A 15,579-nucleotide genomic window follows, 5' to 3' on the forward strand; every position below is an offset into this window, starting at 1 on the left:
TACTGCTGAAAATTCTAGAATCTATGACTAACAATTGTCAAATCTGCATGGGTAATTAACTATTAGATAATTTAATTAATAAACAATGGGCGCAGACATTACTCCTGGAAGATTACATCCCTGTTTAGCAAGCATGGTTGCCTTCCTACAATTACAAGACTTGTTAACAGGGATATACTCTACTAGCCTCAGTACCAGGGTTTGTTAATTAAAAGCTAACACTTAATTACCATGCAATTTTGAGAATTATTAATGAATCGATTGTAGCATTTTCAGCGGTAATGAATGACCTAAGCCCAAAATATTTTAACCTCGAATTTTTCATTTAATTAAGAGTAATTTCTACTCTCATATATTTTACTAAAATCCAATAGGATTTTTTTTTATATCCGTAGTAAACCACGGTCGACTAAAAAAAGTGAAAGTAAGTAGCCTTATTATTGATATATTTAACATTTACTGAAATTAAACTCGAAAAATTCTCACGATTTAGACTGAAGAGATAAAAATATATGGCCACGTTCTTTTGGGCCCAAGCCTAATTCGTCATCATTTTTTCGTAATGTTTCGAAATACTAGAAATTGTACAGTCCCATTTCCCTCCCCACCTCTCGGTGCTCTAAGCGGCGCACGATAGCCCAAAGAATAAAAAGTAAATTCAATGGCCCAGGGCTAAATAGACAGCAGACTCATAGTTTTATCTTTTCCACTAAAAAAAGCACCTCAAAGTAGAACTGTAATGAGAAATGAAGGATCTTCTTCAAAGAGATACCCTGGGCTAGAATGTTTTCTTTTTTAATTGAAAGAGAGTATAAAATAATGAATTTATCAATTGGAACCATGTTTCTATCTATAATATTAAAGAAGATACGAGCGATTAAGTTTCCGTTAAGGCGCATAATGGACGGACACTACGCGTTAGGCGAAGTACTACTGTACTGGGAGTACCCCTATTGGACTATTACGTCAGGTGGTACTAGGCCTCTTATAGGGCTACTACCTTCACGTGAAAGCCCAACGAGTAGTGTCCTTTACGGAAACTTAATTGCTCGTATCTTCTTTAGTATTTTAATAGAAACACGGTTCCAATTGATGTATTCATTATTTTATAAGCTCTTTGGATTAAAAAAGAAAAATCAAGAAAATACATTTTGCATTGATGTTACTCTCAACTTCTCAAGTAGTAAGCACGCAGTCAGGAGGATTTTTTTTCAGTCCGCCTCCATTTTAAAATGGCGACCAGAATTGTAAAATCCCTTCCTTATGAAATAGGGTCCGCGCATTTCAACCGAATTCACTAATATTTAATACGGTGGTACTTTATATCACATAGACGATTTTTATGGCTTTTCGGTTTCGATTTTCCGCCGTCTCGAAAAATGGCCGCCAGAAATGTAAAAAAAACCTTTATGGAATAACGTTTATTTCACGTTTCAACCTATTTCACTAAAATTTAGTATACTGGTTCCCTATATCCTACAGACGAACTTTATTACCTTTAGGGTACTCAATTTCCACCATCTTTTAAAATGGCAGGCTGAAAAGTGAAAACCTTCTTCATGGAGAAAAGTTCATTGCGCTGTATCCTAGAGACGAACTTTATGACCTTTAGGGTAGTCAATTTCCCCCATCTTTTAAAATGGCGGGCTGAAAAGTGAAAACCTTCTTCATGGAGAAAAGTTCATTGCGCTGTATCCTAGAGACGAACTTTATGACCTTTAGGGACCTCAATTTTCCACCATCTTTTAAAATGGCGGGCTGAAAAATGTCCGGACGGTCAACACCTGCTCCTTTTAAACTCTAAAATGAAATTACCTTACGTATCTACTTTAAGAAAAATATAATATGCGAATTTCGGGGAAAAAAATGAAAAATGGGGAATGAATTTCTTCTTCTGACATAAACGCAATGAGAAAGAGGAAAAAAAGAAGTTTCGAGCATTTCGCATGTACGAATTAAATCCCCCCAAAAACCGAATCGGACGTGAACGGAATTGTAGAAACTCCGTCAGTCCACGCTCGCTCGCTCGCGAACCAAAACTTAGACGCGAGACTACAGACTGACTCCATCCATGTACGGTAATTACACTCCCGTCCAAGAAAGTGCTAGCAAAACGTGAAGAAAATGACTAACTGTTACATTTAGAGTGAAATTTGTTAAAACTCAAATTAAACCTCGTTTTTATCCATTTTATCCTTAAGGTTGGAGCTCCCCATATTCCTCCCCCCCCCCTCTCCTGGTAATGTCTGGCACGCATCGTCTTTTCAGAGATGATTTTCCCACCCAGTTACTCGTCTGTCCTCGAATTTAATTCTATCATACCTTTAATGATTGCTAAAATTTTTTGATATTTCAAGTATTTAATGTTAATCTTAATTATAAAATCTACTCGATCATTTTATACACAAAGATATGCGTTTACTTATTATTGCTCAATGCATCTATGTCCCCATTGGTGTAAGTGAGACCCTACTCTAGTTTGGAAAAGGTCAGACCAGTAAATATTTTGTTTGGAAACCGTTCTTTGAAACTATGTCCCCATTGGTGGAAGTGACAGCCAGACCAGTTAATATTTGTTTGGAAACCGTTCTTTGAAACTATGTCCCCATTGTTGGAAGTGACAGCCAGACCAGTTAATATTTTGTTTGGAAACCGTTCTTTGAAACTTCAAGTGACTTTTATTCACCAGAAAAATACTTATTCTTAGCACCACACCAAGGGTTTAAAAAGTGCTGTCAAGTTTAGAATGAATTTGATGTACTAAAATCCTTATCTTCCCTAAGATCCTTGCTCGTCCCGTTGTTGTGTATCCACAAAATACCATGTTCTCTTAAACATACAAGACTAGCTAAGCTACCCGACGTTGCGCGGTAGTGTTTACGTAAGGACCGAATCATTCTGAGTTGTCAATATTTCTTATTAGTAGCAAAAAGTTGCGTAAAACAAGGACTGGCAATAGAGGAAATTACGAAAGGCAGACTCGTGTATCCAATGATATTGCGAAATCTGAGACAAATAGGCTCGCTAACTGTGGAACAGCTTGGGTTGGGTGGGACACCAAAAATGGGGGAAGAATAGTCGGACTCAATTGTAATTGGTTCGTCTGTAGCCCTTCTTGACCAATAACCAATGCGTCCAACTATTCCACCCCCATTTTTGTCGTCCCACCCAACCTGAGCCGTCCCGTAGTTAGCGCCCCTATTTATCTCAGATTTCGCATCCTCCACCCATCATCCTGGACGTATCTACCAGTGTTTTGATACCAAACCTCCAACAGCGGGAGAATGCGTTGGGTTTGAAATGTATTGTAGCGCCCTCGAATGTTTACGAGGATACTCTCCCACTTTTGGGTGGAAAGACTGTGGGATGGGAAAAGATAGAGCACCCCCTTTTCCACTCCTGTTTTTCCTCCATGTACTGGGGTTAATAGAGAAGCTTAAGCCAACACCCGATAATAAACTTCATGATGGCACGCTTCTTGCAGTAAGGCTCTCGGCGTAATTTTTTCTTAAATTTTTTTTTTTGGGTCCAAAAAACTTGAAAATGTGAATTTGGGCGAAGTTTCCCACGATTCGAAAGATATTTAAAATATTGAATAAACGCCTGAATCGATCCATAATCGAGTCACGACTAGTAAGTTAGACCTCAAATTTTATCCTAAATGTTCAATTAAATTTAGGCAGATGTTGGTATAAACGGCCTTTGGGCCTATCTAGCCTTTGGAACGCGGCCCATGTTATAATTATCCATCTATAAAGGAATCAAATAATTTCACCGGTTATTTTTTTTTTTAAAAAAATATGTTTTAATTTAACTTCATTTAATAATGACTTCTGAATGCAAATTAGCCTCGGACCAAAAGGAAAAAAGACACAAATTTATATGAAAAAATAATTCAAATATCGTTAAGACCTGAAACGTTTTTTCTAAATTTTCTTCTTAATGGAGAAATGAGGTATTTCAGTTAAATGTACGAAAAAATAGCATCTCTGACTCAGAAAACGATCAAATATGTATTCAAATTTTCATTACATTCCCCAAAATGAAAAAAAAAAATTAAATGATTGAAGCGAAGGTAAATTTGACCTTTTTCCCTTCTTGTTAGGTAATTAAAATTTGGGGATGGGAAGGTAATTAAGAAAATCAAGAGAGAGAAAAAAACTAAATTAAATGAAAAAAGGATAATTTATATATTTGGTTTTTTTCTTCTCTTATTCGAGTTTTTATCTTTAAATTAATTTTTTTATTTTGCATTTAAAATTAAGAAAAAACGAAAACCCCATAAGGAATTTTTATGTGATGGAAAAAATATTTTCACTCTGTTTGTCTTGACTTTTTAAATCATCCATGATAGCTTTATATACTTCTTACCACTTTGGAACAATATTAAGTTTTTCTTCTGTCGTTTGAATGCTCACTTTTCCAATATTTTCGAGTCGCTAATCTTATCGATAAGGAACGAAAACAGCTATGACGTTTATCAAGAACTGATTTAAGCTAATTAGAACATAGGACCAAAATTACAGAGTTTTAATTTAAAATGTTATTACCCGAAAGTACAGTGAATTCCATGTGCGAAATCTCCTATGACCTTTTGCCCTCTGGTTCATCGTTTAAAAATTAAGTAGAAACTGACTGACAATTGTAATTTAATTAATGGGATTATGAAAATAAAGTGTTTTTTTTAATCGATGATTTAACTAATTATAAAAATTATCTGCATAGTGAAACATCCAGAAAGTACCTCCGAATGATTTTAAAATTCAAATCATTTTTAGATTCCAGGACTATTTTGAAATTAGTACCTCCGACCAATCGCGTAACGCCCTGCCTTCTTGTTAACAAAATTCCCGTGATATGTATATCGCGCCATGATTGTCACATCGCCCGCAATTTTAATCAAATATCTCTCTATAAATTTCATTCGTAATTGAACATGCCGTGGGAATTTTGTTACACAAGAAGGCAGAGCGTTACGCGATTGGTCGGAGGTGCAATTTTCAAATTACCTATGGGATCTGAAACTAAATTGAATTTTAAAATCATTCGGAGACTGTATTTCCCGGATGTTTCACGATGCAGATAGGTCTTATAATTATTAATAGAAGAATCGATAAAAAATCACTCAATTTTCCTATTCACAATAGCTTTAAGAGGTCATTGGAAATCACTCATATCATAATTCATAACTTGAAACGGCGACCCTTATTGCAAAATGTCATAGAATATTCTGACTCAAATTCACTGAACCTCGGTGGTCCTACCACCCTTTTTGAAACACCCTGTATAATTTGAATCCGAAAGCGGATCTTGTCTGTATTAAACTTTTCTCTCAAAATTCTCTCATATTTTTACTTCTTCCACAGAATACATAACCCAAAAAGTTTTTTTACTTACTTTTATTATGAAATTCCAGTCACATTCAACATTGATATTTTTTTTTTTCAACGCCAACCGACCCCTGGTTACCATAAAGGGCGTTCGCTTCGAAGCGTTGCCACTTTTAACAATTCTACTCTTTTTTTTTGCACCATAATTGTAACATCAACCCCCATATATTTTTTTCCATCATCTTGAGAAAGTTGGAATTAAATAAGAAAAAAAGAAATGAGAATCAGTCTGCGGTCACGCTTTTAACTTTTGATACTTAAGTCTAAAAAGTCGGAACGTTTTTTCTCCATTTCTATTTCTATTGTTTTAATTGAATTTTCCCACATTATCTTCTATCCTTTTTCTTCATTTAATTATACGGGTTGGTCGTTATTAGTTTTAGAAATCGTGCAAGCCATCTCTGCCGCCGCTGCCGAGAATTGATGGAATGGAGATTGTATAGTTTGAAAATGTGAGAATAAATCTTTAGAATCATTTAGACATCGTAAAAAGCGTCGTTCAAATAAGAGAAATCGAGATCATTTCAGAGTAAAATGGTTCATTTAATATGTCGTTTCTTAAATTTTATCAAATTCATTTTATGATTATGAAATTGAATTATTTTTAGGTGTGAAAAAATCCATTCTTAATTTTTTTTTCTTAACGTTAACCGATTTTAATGAAGTTAAGTCCCGTTTAAAATCAATTTGTTTTTAGTTTTTGAAGGCTTTCTATCAGGAATGTATACAGCTACTATAGGAATCGTTGTGCCCCCATTATATTCCATGTTAACTTCTATGCGGTTTTTGTGGGCCGGGCTTGCGTTCGCCTCACAATTTTGACGTCTTTCTATCTGTGATTTCATTGGTTGGTAGCAACGCTAGGTCCAAGGTGGGCGCAAGGTGCAACAGGTGGCGAGAAAAATTATTCGCGAGGTAAAATTCGTCTTACGTTTATTGTTAGTCAAGATCTTAACACAAAATCCGTCTAGATTTGTTGAGAAAATGGTTACACTGTTATTCCTATTAGCTATATGTATTCCTGTGTCTATGCTTTTGTAACTTCTGGTGAAACTAAACGCCATTATCGGTATCGGCATATCACTAAAAATTTATAAGAATTGTGATTTTAAATAAGAAACTTACAGATCTTTTATATTTAAAAAGTTGTTGGTAGTTCGTGTTTGAAAATGGACCTTTATAATCGTTCCACGATTTGTCTCTAGATGGCGGTAACAGTCCCAACTGCATCTATTTCTCTGTATAATTTTAATACACACAGCGAGCTATTATTATCTTTCTTAAGAACGCGGAATATCTTGCGAAGAACACTGCGAAATATACAGGGTGTTCTGATAAGTCTGGCATAAATTAAGGGGAATGTTATTTTCTGCGATTTTGAGTCGAAAATGTAACTTTTATCTCCATTTTGCCGTCCGGACCACTGTTTTCGAATTATGATTTAAGTATTTTAGGGATGACCCCTTAATTAAATTAAAGACCATTATCTTTAAGTTTCTTAATTAAATTTAAAGGGTCATCCATAAAATACTCCATTTATAACTTCAAAGCAGTGACCCGGACGGCAAAATGTCATGTAAGTTACATTTTCGACTCAAAATCGCTCAAAGAACATCCCCCCTTAATTTATGCCAGACTTATCAGAAACACCCTGTATATGAACCACGTTCAATAATTTCACTAAATTTCTATCAAACCCAAATATCATTAGTACAGAAATATACCTAATCTTTTACCAATAACCTATCAATATCCCATTAAATTTAAAGATATAACGAGACGTTCCTTTTATTATTTATGAATTAAGGTGCAATTAGGATTATTAAAGACGAGTTCAGTAGAAATACTGTTTTACCTATTTTTCTGAACACTCCACTGGAGGAGATACGGCATAAATGAATTAAGTGTAGGTCGAAGCCAATTTAGGGCTTTATCTATATCTATATATATTTGTATTCCGCTGGCGTCGTTCGCTTTATGTGGGATAAAAAAGTTGTCACCATAAATAATTAAATTAATCAAGTTAATTGCGCCCAACAAATGGACAACGATTATCTTTGGCTCGGTAGCACGTATTCCTTTCCGTGAATAGTTAATTGAATGTCTGGCAATTGACCCCTGTCAGTTTATGCTGCTGTTAACTAATAGAGTCAGAACCATATGTCTTTTTGGAGGTACTTTACCTAAATAGCGTGCTTCAGATTTTTGGCCCTTTTTAGTGTCAAATGAAATCATGAAGATTTAATACTACTTAAAGTGTTTTAATTTTTATGCGTTATTGGGTAGAATAATGTTACGCAAAACTCTTTGCTGTTTCATTGGAAATCTGTTTTGTTCGTGATAATTTTAAACAAATATATAACTATATTTTTTATAGATGAATTAGTAGCAAGGCATTACGCATTGCCCGTCAGAACATTTTTATTAGTTTTTTAAAGATGGCGGAAAATGGAAACCCAAAAGCCATAATTTTATGATCGTCTATAGGCTATAGTTAACCAGTACACTAAATATTAGTGAAATCGCTTGAAACGTTCAATCAACGTTATTCCATTAAGAAGGTTTAGCTTACGATTTTGGCCGCCATATTTTAAGATGGCGGCAAATCGTAACCCAAAACCCACAAAGCTCGTCTTTAGGGTATAGGGAACCAATTTACTAAATAATAAGAAGAGTTCTGTTGAATTAGAGTTAGCCGCATCAAACATGTAATAATTTCATCTTACTTTTATCCCAATGTTTGAAACGCTATTCTTGGATGGATCTCGTATACAGGGTGTTTCTAGAAGGTCTGTCAGAAATTAAGGAAGATGCTCTATGGGATATTTCGAGTCGAAAATTTAACATCTATGACATTTTGCTCTAAGTGACACCGTTTCAAGTTAAGATTTTAGTATTTTACCAGGGATAGATAGACTTTTTTAAGACGGAATGAGTAACAGGGTTATTCGGGTGCGCGTCCAAGTCCACGACCCCCTTACCCGTGACGGAGGGGTATGAAAGAAGAGGCGGGTCTTATTTTTGTTATGGCGTTGTATGGATATCCGGGTCAAATAAACGTCGTCTGCCCCTTCGTCTGCCAAGTTGGAATGGGCTCGGATTGTAATTTTTGAAATAACATTGTTTAAAAATGGAAGTTACACAAGACATAGGGCTTGCAACTGAAAAAAAACGGGGAAGACCCAAGAAAATTAAAAGGGAGTTAGAATTGAGTAAAAGTCTTCATAGATATTACAGCACGAACAGGTTTTAACCAAACACTAAGCTCACAAAACTCCTGACCATTCACTAAGCCTTGGTTAACTTCATCAAATTCGTTTACAAAATCATGAGGATAGTAGAAATGATTGGCTTAAGAAAGAATTTTCACCCTTACAGATGTACTCCAAATCCAAAACACCGGCACCAAATTCACTAACTACCTTCTTAATTGCTATTGAAAACAATTCCCGAATAATTACCGGACCCTCGCATTTAGACGGCTCCATTTTGAACCCCTGTGAAGGCGCTTATCTGTACAACCATAGCCCACTCGATCCGCGCTCTATAGCTATAGTGCGAGCAGCTTGCGTCGTGACGCGCGTGATCGAGTGGGCTATGGTACAACGCAAGAGGGGTCGTAGTCATGGCGACAGAGGTAAACAGGAATTACGTATTTTTGGCCCTCCTTGTCAGCAACGTCACCAATACGTAGTTTTTGTGAGCCAGTAAGATAATTTAATTTTTTGGTTACGTGTTGAAGGAAGGGACTATATACTCGTCTATGAGTCGGACTGCAGTAAAGGCCAAACATTGTTTATTCCGTCTTAAAAAAGTCTATCTATCCCTGATTTTACGGACGACCCCTTAGTTAAATTAATAAACTGTAAGACAACATTCTAATTTAATTAAACATAACTAACTTGAAAACGGTGTCCCTTTGGGCAAAATGTCATAGATGTTACATTTTCGACTCCAATTCGCCTAAAGAACAACCCCCATAATTTCTGATAAACCTTTCAGAATCAAAAGCCCTGTATATTTTCAGGTTTAAAAAGTGCACGTTCGTTTTGATTTCGAGGTGAAAACGAAAGTTAAGAGTTTTGTATAACGGGCTTGGAGAAAAATCAAGTGGTCGAGGTAGCTACTCGAAAAGCGAGCTAAACCATTGTAAAATAACGCTGGAAAAAAGTGCCAACTCTTCTCAAAACGAGCCGAGTTGAGTTGGGAGCAGTGGAGGGATTCTCAGTTCGTGCTCGAGTGTTTGAAATCTTCGTCCCGGAAGGTGACGCCGTGTTTCAATTCCTCCTAGTACCAAGAAGTGATATCTAGGGAGAAGGTATAAATTTGCGCCACATTTCCAGCTCTTTATCTCCAGTCCAAACGTATAGTAGGTCCGGAGTTAATCCCCGCCTTTAAATTACAACCAGCATCTCATTGGTTCTTGGAAACTCACGTCAGCGCGGCGCGAATCACGAAAATTACAGTCTTATTTTCCGACTGAGGAGAGGCGAAATAGCCGCCGGGCTATCTTTTACTTCCCCTCTTGTATTTTGAAAGGGGGACTGGGACTATGGCGCGCGAATACTTAGGCATCTTATACCTTCTCCCTAATAAACTAGATATCACTTCTTGCTAGTACTTAATAAAACGATTGCGGACTCTCTCTCTCCGTGTTTCTGGAAGTGTAGGAAGAGCGTTTTTGGCCCAAAAGGACTCCTCGAGTTCCTTCCCGTTTTGATTCCAATCTCCTTTTCAACGAAAACCCATTTTGTAAGTTGTTGAATCAACACCCGAAAAGCCACTGTCATTGTAGGATCAGCTTGCTTGATGCCAGAAGCGAAAACACTTCAATTTATCACACTAACGCGGTTGGTTGGGTTTTAATGTTTTTTTACTTTTAATCGTAATTTCTTTGTTCCCCAAACGTTTTCACCAAGACTCGTCACAATTAAATATAAGGTAGATTTTGAATTTAACCGTTTTGTTGAATCCGCAATTTAATTGTTGTAAGGTCGCGTACGAAATGAGAGTTGAAGATTTTAAGAAAAATCACGTACTGGGTTTTCAACATTTGTTCTCTTCTGTCTTTCACTTAATTTTTCTGGCTTAGTATTCTTATTAAAGGCGTTGCAGTTTATTTTAGTTTATCTGAAAACGTACTCACTAAAAAGCGATAACACTATGTCTTACTCTTAATATTGAAAACTAATGCTTTTGTTTATTTTTCTAAATTAATAACTGTCATGTGGATTGTTTTTTACCAATTGACACAATTGATGTATTAAATTTAAATCATTCTTCAGAGCAGTTAGAGTTTGAGGGGAAAAAACTCGCGCCATTCACTTACCTAGGTTACATTGATATTCTTCATCCTAACATAATGTAATTGATGAAAACATTGTGAGTCGGTAAATTACCTTACGTAAATTTCCAGCAATTTATCAACTACCGCTGTCAGGTACCGATTCATTTAATTCCGTAATATGACATGATAAATTACCAATCATTTTAGTGCTTTGGAACATTCAGAACCTTTCGTATGGAGTTCAATTGTTACTGTACTTAAATTACAATACGACTAGTTAGTTTTTCCTGAATATGAACCGATAGTTTAATTTCCCGAAAATTTTTAATCAGCAATTAAATTTACTATCACCATTTAAAATAAAATTCGCTAATTTTATGCTTTAACCACGTAGTCATTTGACTTCTTTCAGTTTTCACTTAATTATCTAAGAAAGTATTTAAAAATTTCTCGGAAAAAATCTAAATTACTTAGAAATGAAAAAAAATAATGGTAAAACCATTTTTAATTTATTTTTATTCGTCATTTTTTTCCTTAAAACATTGAAAGTATGGACTTGAAATGAGAAGATTCCGAAAAAGAACCTGTATAAGTTCTAAAAGCATGATGTAGGCTTAGATAGAGTAAGAGCTGTGCGGGAGAGAGAGAGAGAGAGATTCGTTTGACGTAGATGGATGACCAGCGCCAAGTCCAGATTAAAATCTCTCACATTTTTTTTATAATTTTTTTTTATATAAAGATATTTCCCCTTTTCTATGCCCCCCTCCTTTCTGACTTACATATTGTATAAAAAACCCCGCCACACTTTTACACAACAGTAGTAAGCTTATACTTGACCAATGTCACCTAACAGTGTTATCAACGCCTTAAAGCTAGGGAATATTACTATTCATTTAGTACAAGTTATACATGCTCGAAAATATACATAATTTGTGATTTCCAGAGCTGACTGCGCTTGACGTCCTTTTGCTACCCCTTTTATTCCACTCATGGTATTACTCGGAGTACCCTAGAGTACTCTAGAGTAGGGGGGACATAGTGTAGTTCGAAGGTAGTAGTGTCATGGGCTCGTCTAGCAAAGGTGCAGGATTATAACTAGGGTTATTTTTCTACGTAGTATTTTGGAATTGAGATTGGTTTTATACCCCGTTCATTTTGGGGGTGATTCGAGACAATCTCTCTCAATTTCAATGGTTACGTCACGTTGTTAGAATCTAACTCGACTATGTCCTATAGTTTTACTAAAATACTGTCATTGTGTTTGCTCGGTATTGCTACGAAAAGAACTTGAATTGAATTCCATAGAACTTTAAGTAATTTCAAGGTTTTTAGTGCGTTTTAATACACAACTAGCAAATATTGAGATACTGATAATTGCTATTTATAGTTATACTAAATATAAATATATATGCAATATTAGAGATGTGTCGGTAATTTACCGTCCGCAACTTACTGGTAATTTACTAAATACCGTTGTAAATTACCGGTTTATGCCATACCGTAATTTTACAATGGTAATTTAACGATAAATTATCGCTGTAAATTGCCAAATAGTTTCCAAATTTTGGGGCTCAGAGTCAATTTTTCATTTTTTTTCAGTAAAACTAAGCGTAAATTTGCCAATTTTTCTTCGAAGCCCAGTTTACCCCAATTTCCCATTAATTTAGCAGCTAAACTAGGCATGAATTTCTCACAATTCAACGTGGTTTAATCTATATCTATATAAAGTCCTGACTGACTGACTGACAGACTGACTGATAATCAACGCCCAGCCCAAACCGCTTGCCCTAGAAGGCTGAAAATTTGCAGGAACGTTACTTATAAGTAGTAGGCGCGTACTAAGAAAGATTTTTCCAATCCGCCGCCATCTTAAAAAATGGCGCCCAGAAATGTTAAAAATATTCTCTATGCAATTAAGTACACGCGTTTCAACCGATTTCACAAATATTTAGTACACTGGTTTGCTTTAACCTTAAGACGGGCTGAATGGTCTTTCGGGTTCGATTTTTCGCCATCTTTTAAAATGGCGCCCAGAAATGTAAGAAAATATTCTCTAAGCAATAAAGTCCGCGCGTTTCAACCGATTTCACAAATATTTAGTACAATGGTTTCCTTTAACCTATAGACGGGCTGAATGGTATTTTGGGTTCGATTTGTTGCCATCTTTTTAAATGGCGGCCAAAAACTTAAAAACCCTTCTTTATGGAATAATGTCCGCGTGAAAAGTAATAAAAAATATCCCGACGGGCTGACGGACTGTGCCGAGTGCCTTCGCTCCTAGGGTGCTACAAAAATATTAGTCATCAGTAAAATCTACACATTCTTTATATCATTTTAGATGGAAGTTCTTATTACACGCGAGCGACGTCGCGGGTAACGGCTAGTAGACTATGTACACGTTAAAAAATTTATTACCTAAATTGGGACTTTAGAATGGTAATTTAGTTTTTCCCCAAAATTTTAATCGGCAATTTACTGTTTTTAAAAATTACTGTAATTTCACATATATACACAATATGTAAAAGTATCTTGGTAATGTATGAGAAGGTACAATCCCTATTTGAACAAAAGTGTTCTTTCTCCATTTCCGGGTATGGCGTCACAAAGAATAACCAATCAGAGATAGCCATTAATAAATAAATAGAGAAATGCTTTAATATTGATATTGGTCATTATTTTAAGAAAACGTCTAATTTACAAAAAGGGTCCTTTAAATTTAGATGTTATCGTACTAGCATAGAAATGTAATTTCTTTTTGTCATTTTAAAATTAATTTATTTTTGACGTAAGATATTATGTTAAAGGTGTGGACAGTGTGTTTTTCACGAGCTTTAGCAACATACACCAATTAACAATGTGCGCGAGACTCGATTTTATAGATTTGACTATTTGTCATTTTCTCTGGATTTCGATTTTTTGGGATAATTTTAACTGCGATGACTGGTGGTATAGTACGATGTTGCGTAGCATATTTTTATGGGTAATTCCCATCCCGTTCGATGTCAAGATGGCGAAGTATATTTGGTAGTAAAAGGAGTAACTGGATGACTATAACGGGGGATCGCTAATCTTCGACTCGGATGGCGGGACTTGTCGTTTTTCGGCGTCGTGTATAAATTACGCGCTATCGTTGCTGGAAAAGCCCGCCAAACCCGGGAAAGGGTTGGGGGGTTGGGGCATCCTCATTAACAATATTTCCCCGTAGTACCCCTTCACCCGGTCTTCATTTTATACCCATCCCAAATATTGTCAGGGACAGATTCGGAAGATTGTTTAGTTCTGTTGTCGTTGTTGTAATTATTTATATGGATTTATCAAGAAATATATTAGTTTGAAATCAAATTGTACAAATATTTTAACTATAATTTGTAAAGTAATTTTGTCTATGAGGTTATAGACATTGCATCAGGGTTCATACAAAACTAGAAAACAAGGAAAACCTTGAAAACTCAGGGAAAAAGAAGTTGACAAAAAAAAAACTTAGAAATTTTGGTTAAATTCAGCCTATTCAGGGAAATTAGGGAAATTTGTGAGAGTTGAATATTAAAGTTTGCTTCAACTATTTTAAAACCACTCCCGTTGTTATTACTTCACCAGGGTGACCACTCTTTCTATATTTCCTATTTTTTCCTATATTTTTAAGTCCTTCCTATTTTCTCCTATAATTTTATGATAATTCCTATATTCTCCTATAATTGGAAAATTCTAATGCATACGACGAGACTATCGGCGTTTTAATAGGCAGCTACTCAAAATTGAAAACAATAAACACCATATGCTCCTAAATTTAACCAGCCCTAAAGGTGTTGAACCAGCTCCTAAAAAAACCAAAAATAAATAGTTGTGATAGTAACAGTATGTGATAATTTATCGCTCATATATGTGAGGTGATATGTTCTGTTTGCAATAAAAATATGGTTCCTACTTTTTAATATATGAATATCATTTTTCTAAAAGAAATGCACCCCATTTATCTTATATTTTTCAGTAATTTCCTCCTATATTTTCCTATATTTTACACCAATTTCCTCCTATATTTTCCTATATTTCCAGGATAAATTTACTATATTTCTTTTAAAGGAATTTACAATTTTGAGTGGTCACCCTGCTCCACCTATGGGGAAAAATAAAAATCAGGAAAACTCAGGGAAAAAAACCTGGAAAACTCAGGGAAATAGGTTTTCCAAACTTTGTACGAACCCAATGTGTATTGAAACCCCTCATTAACTCGCTAATTAAAAATAGAAATAATAATTCATTTATCTAATTCCTCAATAATTCTATTTCATTTCAGAGATCGAAATTGGGGTGCGTACAATCGTAATAAACCGGACACACTCAGCTTGGCTGTTGCGTCGTTTTGAGGTATTTATTTTAAATTTTATTTACGCTCTAGACGCGTTGAATCGTGGTTTGCAATGTTTTTAACGTCTCAATGGACGTGCTGGGTTCTTGGAGAATTCCGTTATATATCCCGCACCAATTCAGCTTGTTTATAAAACCCCTTTCTCTCAGAGTCTCAGTCTCTGAAGTCCGTATAGTGTAATACAGTTTTTTGGGTGCCCTGAAAATCGAGGGTCTGATCACTCTGCGTAATCGGTGCAGACGCACCTCGAATTGATCCCCTTGGTCTTGGTGTAATCTAACGCGTTCTGCAAGCATAGAATCTTAACATTCGGCTTATTCTTCCTAACCTTGACGTATTTTTCGGCATTATTTTAGCGTATTCTCGACGTACTCTGCATTATTTTAGCGTATTCTCGACGTACTCTGCATTATTTTAGCGTATTCTCGACGTACTCTGCATTATTTTAGCGTATCCTCGACGTACTCTGCATTATTTTAGCGTATTCTCGACGTACTCTGCATTATTTTAGCGTATTCTCGACGTACTCTGCATTA

At 35.6% G+C, this 15,579-nt stretch overlaps 1 long non-coding RNA gene across 1 annotated transcript in view; it reads left to right on the forward strand.

Moving 5' to 3' along the window:
* Positions 1 to 15,133, forward strand: part of LOC149710181 (uncharacterized) — a 91,004-nt gene extending 75,871 nt beyond the window's left edge. Inside the window, exon 4 of the long non-coding RNA XR_016376916.1 lies at positions 14,972 to 15,133. This is a non-coding gene — a long non-coding RNA (uncharacterized LOC149710181). The remainder of the gene's footprint in view (positions 1 to 14,971) is intronic.
* The last annotated feature ends 446 nt before the right edge of the window (positions 15,134 to 15,579 follow it).

The sequence above is a fragment of the Phalangium opilio genome, unplaced genomic scaffold (genome assembly GCF_054372755.1).
Source record: "Phalangium opilio isolate 3A_F unplaced genomic scaffold, DU_Popi_V2 ptg000011l_1, whole genome shotgun sequence".
NCBI classification, from domain to species: Eukaryota; Metazoa; Arthropoda; class Arachnida; order Opiliones; family Phalangiidae; genus Phalangium; species Phalangium opilio.